Below are 13,854 nucleotides of genomic sequence, written 5' to 3' on the forward strand. Positions count from 1 at the left end.
TAGATAGATAGATAGATAGATAGATAGATAGATAGATAATTAGATAGATAGATAGATAGATAGATAGGTAGATAGATAGATAGATAGATAGATAGATAGATAATTAGATAGATAGATAGATAGATAGATAGATAGATAGATAGATAGATAGATAGATAGATAATTAGATAGATAGATAGATAGATAGATAGATAGATAGATAGATAGATAGATAGATAGATAGATAGATAGATAGGTAGGTAGATAGATAGATAGATAGATAGATAGATAGATAGATAGATAGATAGATAGGTAGGTAGATAGATAGATAGATATCCAATGTAACAGCAGCAAAGTGGATAGAGAGAAAACAGTATAAATAAACAGAAAGTGTGGGGAAATAATAAAAAACACTATGTACAAGAGAAAAAACTGTAAGAATTACTTGTTTTATTGAATTTTCTTTTCTAAATGTCCATTTATTTTAAATATATTTTTTCTTGTTTGTTATTTCTGCCTACTTTCTTAATTTATTTGTTTTAAGTGTAACTTTTATTAAATACTATCATTATACCTGTATTTTATTGTCATTTTATCAATGCATTTAAATATTTAAATCTTCCATATTACATTTGTTTTTACTCCATTTTGTCTTATCGTCTGTGAACCACTTTGAACTTAGACTTAGACTTCTCTTTATTGATCCCTTTCGGATGACTCCCTCAAGGAAACTGAATTTCCAGCAGCTTACAAAAACACTTGTATAGAAAATAAAAGAGGTATAAAAAAATACAGTATAAGATAAACAATAGACTCTTAGCAAAATATAGAAAGAAGTGATACGAATAAAAGTAAAATAAAATTCACGGAGAATAAAATCAAATAAGATAAATGTAGAGAACTGTATAGAGGATAAATATAGATAAATATATAGGACTGTATATGGCATTGTGTTATTATACAGTGGATAAATGACATCAGCAGAAATTAGCAGTTACATTAAATTATTGCACTACTATTTATAATACTATTTCCAGGACTTCTATAGATAGATAGATAGATAGATAGATAGATAGATAGGTAGGTAGGTAGGTAGGTAGGTAGATAGATAGATAGATAGATAGATAGATAGATAGATAGATAGATAGATATTCCTTTATTTGTCCCACAATGGGGACATTCCAATATAACAGCAGCAAAGTGGATAGAGAAAAAAAACAGTATTTAACAGTATTTGTAACCGATTTCTAACCTCCCCTTCCTCTCTAAGATTCTGGAGAAAGTAGTCGCCAAAGAGTTGTGTGACTTTCTACATAACAATAGTTTATTTGAGGATTTTCAGTCAGGATTTAGAGTTCATCATAGCACAGAGACAGCTCTGGCTAAAGTTAATAATGACCTTTTGATTGCTTCCGACAATGGACTCTGTACTTGTGTTATTAGATCTTAGTGCTGTATTTGACACCATTGACCATGATATTCTTTTACAGAGACTTGAGCATCAAATCGGCATTAAAGGAACCGCACTAAGCTGGTTTAAGTCATATTTATCAGATCGTTCGCAGTTTGTACATGTTAATGATGAATCTTCAATAAATACTACAGTTAGTCATGGAGTTCCACAAGGTTCTGTACTTGGACCAATACTATTTACTTTATATATGCTCCCTTTAGGCAACATTATTAGGAATCACTCCATTAACCTTCACTGTTATGCAGATGATACGCAATTATATCTATCGATCAAGCCTGATGAAATTAATCAATTATCTAAATTACAAACATGTCTTAAGGACATAAAATCCTGGATGAGCTGCAATTTTCTGATGTTAAACTCAGAAAAAATGAAATTCTTGTTCTTGGCCCCAAAAACCTCAGAGACTCACTGTTTAAAGATATAGTTACTCTAGATGGCATTAACTTGGCCTCTAGCACCACTGTCAGGAATCTTGGAGTTATCTTTGATCAGGACATGTGATTTAACTCCCACATAAAGCAGACCTCTAGGACTGCCTTCTTTCATTTACGTAATATTACAAAAATTAGACACTTCCTATCACAGACAGATGCAGAAAAAACAGTCCATGCATTTTTTACTTCTAGGCTGGATAACTGTAATTCTTTACTATCAGGTTGCCCCAATAAGTTCATTAAGACGCTCCAATTAATTCAGAACGCTGCAGCACGAGTACTGACAGGAACTAGGAAAAGAGATCACATCTCTCCTATACTAGCTTCTCTGCACTGGCTCCCTGTAAAATTTAGAATAGAATTTAAAATCCTACAAAGCTCTTCATGGTCAGGCCCCTTCATATCCTTTCCTTGCCCCCGTCGCCAAGTGCTTGCTCATGGTGGTACTGTTGGGTCTCTGTTAATATTGTTATAAAGAGTTCGGTCTGGACCTGCTCTATTTAAAAAAGTGTCCTGAGATAACTTCTGTTATGAATTCTGTAATTGTTTGCAGAAGTTTCCCCATGCGACACTGGTTTCACTGATTACCAAAGCGGTTTCATGTTGTATTAAACACATACAAAACGACTGATAAACTCTACAATGAACCCAAATAGAGAATGCAATAACTGCAGGACGCTTGTGTAAAACCAGCGATTTGGATGAATTTTGAGCAGACTAGTTCTTGTGAATATTACATTAGACATATTTGTTTCTCATATTTTTAGAATTATATAAACTTCTGTATGTATTATGTTTATTATATTTATTTGTAACAATCATACATACTTATTAGGCTTCTTTTTGTTACAAATTCAAATTCTTCTCCTTGGCCATTGTTCTAATGCCAGATGAGGCTGTGAGGCTGAGAGTGAAGGTTGTGTTCAGGCCTTCAGAGTTTCTATCTTAAATAATAATTTCAACTTTAAAAATAAGAATTTCATTTGGTTTTCTTCACATGAATGATGAAATGAGAGATATGAGATATAGGCCTACTGTGTAAATCTTATAGATTTAAAATCAAAATGGCCTTGTGACCCCCTGGTTGGGAACCACTGTTCTAGAGTATGGTCCTAGTTTTCAGTTTCTCTTTAATTTTAATTTCTTTGTTTTTATTATTTATTTTTCTTTTCTTACTCTTGGATGCTTTGCAGTTATGGAAAGAAGCTAGATTTACCCAAGTACTTTACTTAAGTACAATGTTGAGGTACTTCTTTATGCTGCAGACAGGAAGAAACTGTTCTTGTGGCGTGAGGTTTTGGTCCTGATAGACTGCAAGGAGGAGTCTGTGTCCAGATGAGCCCAATGAAGGTGGTGTTGTCCACTTCAGAACTTCAGAAGCCTGACGGACTGACGACTGGAGGTGCAGTTGTTGGTGTACAGGGAGAAGAGCAGAGGAGAAGGAACGCAGCCTTGGGGGGATCCGGTGCTGATGGTCCAAGAATCAGAGACATGTTTCTGCAGCTTTACGTGCTGCTTCCAGACAGCAAGTCTGTGATCCACCTGCAGGTGGAGTCAGGCACAGTGAGCTGGGAGAGCTTGTCCTGTAGCAGAGCTGGGATGATGGTGTTAAAAGCAGAGCAGAAGTCCTTAATCAGGATCCTGGCAAAGGTTCCTGGGCAGTCTGGATGCTGGAAGATGAAGTGCAGGGCCATGTTTGCCTCATCATCGACAGACCTTCACCTGTAGACAAACTGCAGGGCGTTTTACGTGGCTCTAGGCATAATTTGCTTCCATTCTGAGGGTAATTGTCCATTTAACAGAATGTGTTTAAGCTCTGACGGTGAATAGTCTAGGACAGGGCTCCAGATCTTGAAAAATGAGCCTTCATTCTCATGAAGGGCCGCACTCATCCTCTCAGGTGTTAACTCACTGAAAATGTACCAGAATGTTACTGTGGGTGGAGTATCAGCAACCCTTTTTAACAGGATGCATTTATGAGCAAGAAACAAAGAATGAGACTGTAGGAGTCAGTGTGGCCAAAGTTGAGGTGGAACATTATTTTAGCTGATGCTTACATCCAAAAGAACTTGTAGTGCATTACATACCTGCAGTTACACACAACAAATGCTCTTTAAAGCAAATCACCAAACCCCCAAACAAATGAAAATGTGTGAATGTTTCAAACTATTGAACCAGTAACAAGTCAGGGAGGCAATCTGGGTACTCATCTATGGAGTTAGATTTGTGTCTTTATTACATGCGAGAAAATAAATGATCTGAGAGACAAAAAAAAAATGTTTGAGAGTAAAAAGGTTATCACACTGATAGCAAAAAAGCATTTTATGAGCTACCCATCAAATTGTGTGTGTCATCATCTTACCCAAACATTGGAGTCTCCGTGCTCAACTAAGGCAGCGCATCTATGCCGGTGAATCGACAATGGTGTAATGATTCAGTTCGACTCCCAAGACGATTCTCACCTGACTGGCCAATAGGAACGTAGCCCTGCCCATGACATTATTTTCACAGTGAGAGCAAAATCCTGACATGAGAGCAAGAAATTGCATCGAGAGCAAAGACTTAGAGACAGAAGAAAAACGTTTTGAGAGAAACACATTTTTTTTGAGAGAAAATGTTTTCACACTGATAGCAAAAAAATATATATGTGAGAGTCAAAAAAAGAGAGAAAGGTTTTTTTTTCTCAGAAATAATTTAAAAAATTTTAAATTTATATTTTTTTATGTTCTATGAGAAAATACTTTCTCTCATATTATTATTTTTTGCTATTGGTATGAAAACTTTTTCTCTCAAACATTTTTTTTCTCTTAGATAATTTATTTTCTTGCATGTAATAAAGACACACATCTAACTCCATAAAAAGCAGCATCAGGGATCTTATGAGTCACAGCTTCGGAGACGCAGCAAGGACGAGAGAGAAAAACTGTTTATCAACCATCCCAACAGAAGTGACCAACCAAAACAAGAAAAAGTGACAATTTTTTAAAATAATAAATGAATAGTAGGCTAATAGCGCTAGCTTTTACACTGATGAGACCAACACGACGACAAAATAATGAGAAACGGTCTCAATATTTGACCTAGTATCTCAAAATACTGACTTATTTCAAAATGATGAGAAACTTTCTCAAAATGATGAGAAACTTTCTCAAAATAGTGACTTATCTCAAAATAATGATAAACTTTCTAAAAACAATGAGAAACGGTCTCAATATTTTGACTTAGTATCTCAGTATTTTGACTAAGTATCTCAAAATAACTTATTATGTTATTATTAATGAGATACTAGGTCAAAATACTGAGGTACAAGGTCAAAATAATCACTTATCTCAAAATAATGACTTATTATTTTAAAATAATGAGAAACTGTCTCAATATTTTGACCTAGTACCTCAGTATTTTGACTAAGTATCTCAAAATAAGTTATTATCTCAAAATAATGAGAAACATTCTCAATATTTTGACTTATTATCTCAATATTTTGACCTAGTATCTCAGTATTTGACTAAGTATCTCAATATTTTGACTAAGTATCTCAAAATACTGAGAAACATTCTCAACATAATGAGAAACATTCTCTAAATAATGATGTATTGTCTTAATATTTTGACTATGTCATAATAGCTTTAATAAAGTTTGTCAATTAAAGGTAAATATAACAAACCTGATGCTGACTGCCAGTAACAAGTCAGGGAGGCAATCTGGGTACTCACCACACTGAACAAACAAAAGCACCAAATAAACTGGGAGCACAAACAAAGTGGTGCAACACAAATTGGTCTTAGAACTACCACACTAGGTTTAAAACAATATAAGTGTTTTAAACAATCTTTTTGTTTTAAACTTCAACCAAAGGAACATAATGAATGAGTCTATAGTCTGTAAGTTGGAGGCGGTTGCAGTGTTGCATATTTGCAGGCACCACTGATTAAAAAAAGTAGAATTATAGAATTAACCCCAGTGTTACAGATGAAGGTCATGGTTAGCACGTTTGTACAAAGAGAGGTTTTATTTGTCCAAGCAGTGAGAACATTTGCTGTAGATTCTATTTTGCATCCAGATCAATGATAGAAAATGATGGAATAATTCAAATAAAGTTAAAATCAAAGATGAGGCTGGTCTTGGGGAGAAGATGTATTCATTTGAAACTGACCAAAAATAATTCAACAAATCTTAACATCTGATTGGACCTCTGGATTGTGGCTTGTGTTTATTGGCATTAGAGTCAAAAGTATCAAATTATTGTACATATTTTAAGTCTCTTTTAAGACAACCATTCCTGTTTTGGTATCTTATTAATTCTGTATTGAGAAATATTTGAATATATTAGAAGATGATAAAAAATAAAACTTACTTTAAATTCAAATAAAACAACTACAGAAAATAATAGGGGTGCTCCCATCAGGGTTTTCAAGACCCATCATCCATCGCTTGGTCTATTTTAAGCCTTATCTTTATATTGTAGCCTTCTTTAATTTAACTATCAAATATTGAATCTCGAATAATTAACAAATTATGAATTGACAAGTTTATATATTGGCCGGCGCCATTTGCAACATATTCCCCTTCTCTACCTTAATTTGTTGTTTTAGTGTTTGGTCACACAATACTTGCTCTTTTTTTCCCACCATGTATCAAACAGACTGTATGTGTCTGATCTGTTACTTTGTTTGTCAGAAGTACTTTTCATAAAGTCACCCAAGAATTTTTTCAGGTGAGCCGCGCATTAACGAAACTGTTGCTTTACCTGCTCCGTGCTTGTAAAACTATCCACCAGATAACACCTCTCTCACTGTTTCTTTGCGAAATGCTGAAACAGGTTCCTGCCTGTTAATATACCGGTGGCCCGCCCAAGTAAATCTATGTGTGTCACAGACTATTAATTATTATTAACAATATAATCTTAATAATGAATTATTATTAACAGCAGTATTTCTCCTGTTAATGTACTTTGGTTGTCTGTATTTTTGCCTGTCTTTTGATTAGCCTTTTTGCCTTTCCCCTTATGGACTTGTTTGCCTTTTTGTAGATTACACGTGTATCGAACCTTGCTTTAGTGAAAAAGAACTGATTTACCTCTAAAACCTGTTTGTGTTTTGAGTCGTGTAATTGACTGTCAATGTCTGGTGTGTTTAACAGTGACAGAGAGCAATGTTTTATGTTGTAGTGAAATTAAATACTCATGGAGTTTGGCCTGGACAGGTTTTGTAACCTCCTCCTGTGTATTTGCACAACAAGAGGATATATGTGCTCAAAGCCAAGAAAATGTCAAGACCAAGTAAAGTAAGGTTGAATAACATCTTGAGTGAAATAATGTGCATCCTGTTGTTGGCTATGTGTGTTGTGTCTAAGTACTGCCTCTCCTCAGTCATATCTGTGTGATGCTGATGATGGCTCTGGCTTGCAAACAATAAAGATCTACTGAGTATCTGAATATCGTGTCATCTGGTATTTCTGCACTAGACTAGAACTCATCTTTAAACGGGCACTGCAGTCAGCATCAGGTTTGTTAGATTTGCCTTCAATTAACAAGAACTATTAAAGTAGTTATGACTCTTGTCTATCAGAAACAAAGGAGGAATTCAGGTGACAGTCTGCATAGGGAGGAGGTCGAGGTGGATGTGGAACACAGTAGGCTACTGTTAGTTTCCCATTTCAATCGGTCTATGTAAATTTCATTTAGGCATGACCACAGTCTTTCTCCTGCCTTTAACCAAGTGGTTATTATTGTAACCATGACGACAAATTTCCACTAAACTTAACAAAGACATACCTTTAACCCAAACCACGATACCTGTTTTCTTTTTTTGTTATTGGTGCCTTAAATCCCACCCACTGACAGGAGCTATGATAACCAGATAATCAGTGTCATTCACTTCACCTGTCAGCGCTTATAATGCCATGGCTGATCAGTATGCATGGTACATTGGTGAAATATTGGCAACACTGACAAAGACGAAACCAAGATATTGCTAAACTAACCAAACCCTGGTCCCAACCAATGTTAAAACCACATTTAAGAGAAGTTTCCTGCATGTGGTGCAAAGAAAAATAGTATGGGTGTATCCTCAATAATTTCATTGGTAATATTAATCCAAACACATCCCAAAAGTGACAGACAACCATTTTACTGCACAATGATTACTTTTACTTTTCATAGTTGGGTCAGTATTTCAGCAAAAACAGAAAAAACTATCAAACAGTCCACTTAATGTTGATGCACTTTAAAAAACCTTCTTAAAATGACTGCCTTATTCCTTAAAAAGCTGTTTGCTGCTATTGTTTTTTACAGGTGTCTGGCAAAACTTCTGCAGGTCAGCAAACAAGTGGGTGCACGTTTTCCTGAGAAGTTTATACATAAATCTATTCAGCTATTGGCATTTATTACCACAGATTCTCTGGAACTGGATAAAGGAGGCGCTTGACAACACATTATCATCGACTGAACAACTTAAAAGCAGCATCAGGGATCTTATGTTCTGTTCTGTTGCCCACAGTGGTTGGTTCAGGTTTGGTTATGGTTAGGTGTTGTAGAGTTAACTGGTTAAAATGCCTGATTTCAGGGCAACTTTTCAAAACAATTGCAATAATTTAAGGTATTTTTTCCCCCATGAAATTGCAGGAGAAAGAGAACATTTAACTTTTAACATATACGATTCAGACTGATATGTCTTTATTGGTCTGTGCTGTAGACCAAGAGACTGCAAAAAATGTATTAAAATTTGCAACTATATCATGTCCAATGCCTGTTGTTGTTTGATTATCAGGTGATAGATATTAAATATTATAACATTATGTATTCACAGTTTCAAAGCATAATTTACATTATATCTTCAGTAGTTCAACCTACAAGTTTCTCTTTAAAGATAAAAGATAAGTTGAATAGAAATGGTTCAATAAACTAATGTTTTGTTTTATTTAAGTAACAAGATGAAGTTCACTGCAGTGACAGATCATGGTAGACACTCTGGAGGATTCGAAAAAGACACATTTTTCACAATTTGTTGTTTTAGTGTTTGGTCACACAATACTTGCTCTTTTTTTCCCACCATGTGTCAAACAGACTGTATGTGTCTGATCTGTTACATTGTTGGTCACAGTACTTTTTATAAAGTCGCCCAGGTGAGCTGTGCATTAACGAAACTGTTGCTTTACCTGCTCCGTGCTTGTAAAACTATCCACCAGATAACACCTCTCTCTCTGGTTCATTGCGAAATGCTGAAACAGGTTCCTGACTGTTAATATACCGGCGGCCCGCCCAAGTAAATCTATGTGTGTCACAGACTATTAATTATTATTAACAATATAATCTTAATAATGAATTATTATTAACAGCAGTATTTCTCCTGTTAATGTACTTTGGTTGTCTGTATTTTTGCCTGTCTTTTGATTAGCCTTTTTGCCTTTCCCCTTATGGACTTGTTTGCCTTTTTGTAGATTACACGTGTATCGAACCTTACTTCAGTGAGAAAGAACTGATTTACCTCTAAAACCTGTTTGTGTTTTGAGTCGTGTAATTGACTGTCAATGTCTGGTGTGTTTAACAGTGACAGAGAGCAACGTTTTATGTTGTAGTGAAATTAAATACTCATGGAGTTTGGCCTGGACAGGTTTTGTAACCTCCTCCTGTGTATTTGCACAACAAGAGGATATATGTGCTTAAAGCCAAGAAAATGTCAAGACCAAGTAAAGTAAGGTTGAATAACATCTTGAGTGAAATAATGTGCATCCTGTTGTTGGCTATGGGTGTTGTGTATAAGTACTGCCTCTCCTCAGTCATATCTGTGTGATGCTGATGATGGCTCTGGCTTGCAAACAATAAAGATCTACTGAGTATCTGAATATCGTGTCATCTGGTATTTCTGCACTAGACTGGAACTCATCTTTAAACGGGCACTGCAGTCAGCATCAGGTTTGTTAGATTTGCCTTCAATTAACAAGAACTATTAAAGTAGTTATGACTCTTGTCTATCAGAAACAAAGGAGGAATTCAGGTGACAGTCTGCATAGGGAGGAGGTCGAGGTGGATGTGGAACACAGTAGGCTACTGTTAGTTTCCCATTTCAATCGGTCTATGTAAATTTCATTTAAGCATGACCACAGTCTTTCTCCTGCCTTTAACCAAGTGGTTATTATTGTAACCATGACGACAAATTTCCACTAAACTTAAGCCATACCTTTAACCCAAACCACAATACCTGTTTTCTTTTTTTGTTATTGGTGCCATATATATCCCACCCACTGACAGGAGCTATGATAACCAGATAATCAGTGTCATTCACTTCACCTGTGAGCGCTCATAATGCCATGGCTGATCAGTATGCATGGTACATTGGTGAAATATTGGCAACACTGACAAAGACGAAACCAAGATATTGCTAAACTAACCAAACCCTGGTCCCAACCAATGTTAAAACCACATTTAAGAGAAGTTTCCTGCATGTGGTGCAAAGTAAAATAGTATGGGTGTATCCTCAATAATTTCATTGGTAATATTAATCCAAACACATCCCAAAAGTGACAGACAACCATTTTACTGCACAATGATTACTTTTACTTTTCATAGTTGGGTCAGTATTTCAGCAAAAACAGAAAAAACTATCAAACAGTCCACTTAATGTTGATGCACTTTAAAAAACCTTCTTAAAATGACTGCCTTATTCCTTAAAAAGCTGTTTGCTGCTATTGTTTTTTACAGGTGTCTGGCGAAACTTCTGCAAGTCAGCAAACAAGTGGGTGCACGTTTTCCTGAGAAGTTTATACATAAATCTATTCAGCTATTGGCATTTATTACCACAGATTCTCTGGAACTGGATAAAGGAGGCGCTTGACAACACATTATCATCGACTGAACAACTTAAAAGCAGCATCAGGGATCTTATGTTCTGTTCTGTTGCCCACAGTGGTTGGTTCAGGTTTGGTTATGGATAGGTGTTGTAGAGTTAACTGGTTAAAATGCCTGATTTCAGGGCAACTTTTCAAAACAATTGCAATAATTTAAGGTATTTTTTCCCCCATGAAATTGCAGGAGAAAGAGAACATTTAACTTTTAACATATACGATTCAGACTGATACGTCTTTATTGGTCTGTGCTGTAGACCAAGAGACTGCAAAAAATGTATTAAAATTTGCAACTATATCATGTCCAATGCCTGTTGTTGTTTGATTATCAGGTGATAGATATTAAATATTATAACATTATACATTCACAGTTTCAAAGCATAATTTACATGATATCTTCAGTAGTTCAACCTACAAGTTTCTCTTTAAAGATAAAAGATAAGTTGAATAGAAATGGTTCAGTAAACTAATGTTTTGTTTTATTTAAGTAACAAGATGATGTTCACTGCAGTGACAGATCATGGTAGACACTCTGGAGGATTCGAAAAAGACACATTTTTCACAATTTGTTGTTTTAGTGTTTGGTCACACAATACTTGCTCTTTTTTTCCCACCATGTATCAAACAGACTGTATGTGTCTGATCTGTTACTTTGTTGGTCAGCAGTACTTTTCATAAAGTCGCCCAAGAATTTTTTCAGGTGAGCCGCGCATTAACGAAACTGTTGCTTTACCTGCTCCGTGCTTGTAAAACTATCCACCAGATAACACCTCTCTCTCTGTTTCTTTGCGAAATGCTGAAACAGGTTCCTGACTGTTAATATACCGGTGGCCTGCCCAAGTAAATCTATGTGTGTCACAGACTATTAATTATTATTAATAATATAATCTTAATAATTAATTATTATTAACAGCAGTATTTCTCCTGTTAATGTACTTTGGTTGTCTGTATTTTTGCCTGTCTTTTGATTAGCCTTTTTGCCTTTCCCCTTATGGACTTGTTTGCCTTTTTGTAGATTACACGTGTATCGAACCTTACTTCAGTGAGAAAGAACTGATTTACCTCTAAAACCTGTTTGTGTTTTGAGTCGTGTAATTGACTGTCAATGTCTGGTGTGTTTAACAGTGACAGAGAGCAACGTTTTATGTTGTAGTAAAATTAAATACTCATGGAATTTGGCCTGGACAGGTTTTGTAACCTCCTCCTGTGTATTTGCACAACAAGCGGATATATGTGCTTAAAGCCAAGAAAATGTCAAGACCAAGTAAAGTAAGGTTGAATAACATCTTGAGTGAAATAATGTGCATCCTGTTGTTGGCTATGGGTGTTGTGTATAAGTACTGCCTCTCCTCAGTCATATCTGTGTGATGCTGATGATGGCTCTTGCTTGCAAACAATAAAGATCTACTGAGTATCTGAATATCGTGTCATCTGGTATTTCTGCACTAGACTGGAACTCATCTTTAAACGGGCACTGCAGTCAGCATCAGGTTTGTTAGATTTGCCTTCAATTAACAAGAACTATTAAAGTAGTTATGACTCTTGTCTATCAGAAACAAGGGAGGAATTCAGGTGACAGTCTGCATAGGGAGGAGGTCGAGGTGGATGTGGAACACAGTAGGCTACTGTTAGTTTCCCATTTCAATCGGTCTATGTAAATTTCATTTAAGCATGACCACAGTCTTTCTCCTGCCTTTAACCAAGTGGTTATTATTGTAACCATGACGACAAATGTCCACTAAACTTAAGCCATACCTTTAACCCAAACCACAATACCTGTTTTCTTTTTTTGTTATTGGTGCCATATATATCCCACCCACTGACAGGAGCTATGATAACCAGATAATCTTTTTGTAGATTACACGTGTATCGAACCTTGCTTCAGTGAGAAAGAACTGATTTACCTCTAAAACCTGTTTGTGTTTTGAGTCGAACAACAAGAGGATATATGTGCTTAAAGTCTGAACAGTGGCATACTTTGTACTGGACGTTAGGATGGATATGTCAGGTCTGCTTTGCCTCGCCACCCACAATATCTGGGCAATCTTTGACTTAAGCATATCATATTCAGTGTCTGTTAAGGGGGCCTCTCGCTGTGTGGCTCTGGTGGGGTCCACAGGAATGGGCTGGAGATTTTTTATGTACATCCATTGTTGCACCTGTATTTCATCCTCCACAGAGAGAACCTCCATTCCAATGTAGTTGAAGCTGTTTTGTTCTTCACGCCCAATTTGAAAAGCAGCTTTCAAGTGAGGGATGACTGTCATGGAGAACGTTTCTGATTCTGTCTCAATTCGGCATTTAGTTTGTGCTATCACAGCTGGGATTTTCACTTTCTTTGTGGAGTGGACAATTCTCCCATCACCAAACTTGAATGGTCTTGCACTTTTCATGTCCTTCATTTTCAGTAACTCATCCTGTGTTAGTTGACCGACATAATGATCAAGCCATTTTTCGCCACACACTGTTCTGGTGCAAGCTGTGTCAATCACAGCAAATCCCAGAGACTCCAACATGAAAATCTTTGTGTCAGACAATGTGTCTTTAGACAATAAAGTAATGTTGCATTCTTCAACCTCTGTTTGTCTTTCATCTTCTGTTTGTTTAGCATGTTCATTTTTGTGGGGGCAGTCCTTCGCCCAGTGATATAAGCTTTGGCAGACTGCACATCTCGTTCTCCTACCATATCTGTCAAGCGGATTGGTACCTTGAACAGCTGCTTGATGTTGCAGATTTGACCTCCAGCCGGTAAACTTTGTGTAGTAGGCAGCGTCAGTTGCATCTCCGCTCAGTGTTCAGTGTACTGTGTCACTTTTGCCTGCAGTCTGAACACAGCCTAAGTGTAGCTAACAGGTAGGAATGCTACTCGTTGCATGCTACATGCCTGCTAAAAAGAGCTAGAAATAGCAACTAGCTAACTGGCTGGCTAAACTTTCTCAAAATAATGACGTATTATCAATAACATCGTCACTTGAATTCCTCCTTTGTTTCTGATAGAAAAAAGTCCTAACTGCTTTAATAGTGCTTGTTAATTGAAGGCAAATCTAACAAACCTGATGCTGACTGCAGTGCCCGTTTAAAGATGAGTTCTAGTCTAGTGCAGAAATACCAGATGACACGATA

This window comes from Dicentrarchus labrax, unplaced genomic scaffold (genome assembly GCF_905237075.1).
Source record: "Dicentrarchus labrax unplaced genomic scaffold, dlabrax2021, whole genome shotgun sequence".
NCBI lineage: Eukaryota > Metazoa > Chordata > Actinopteri > Moronidae > Dicentrarchus > Dicentrarchus labrax.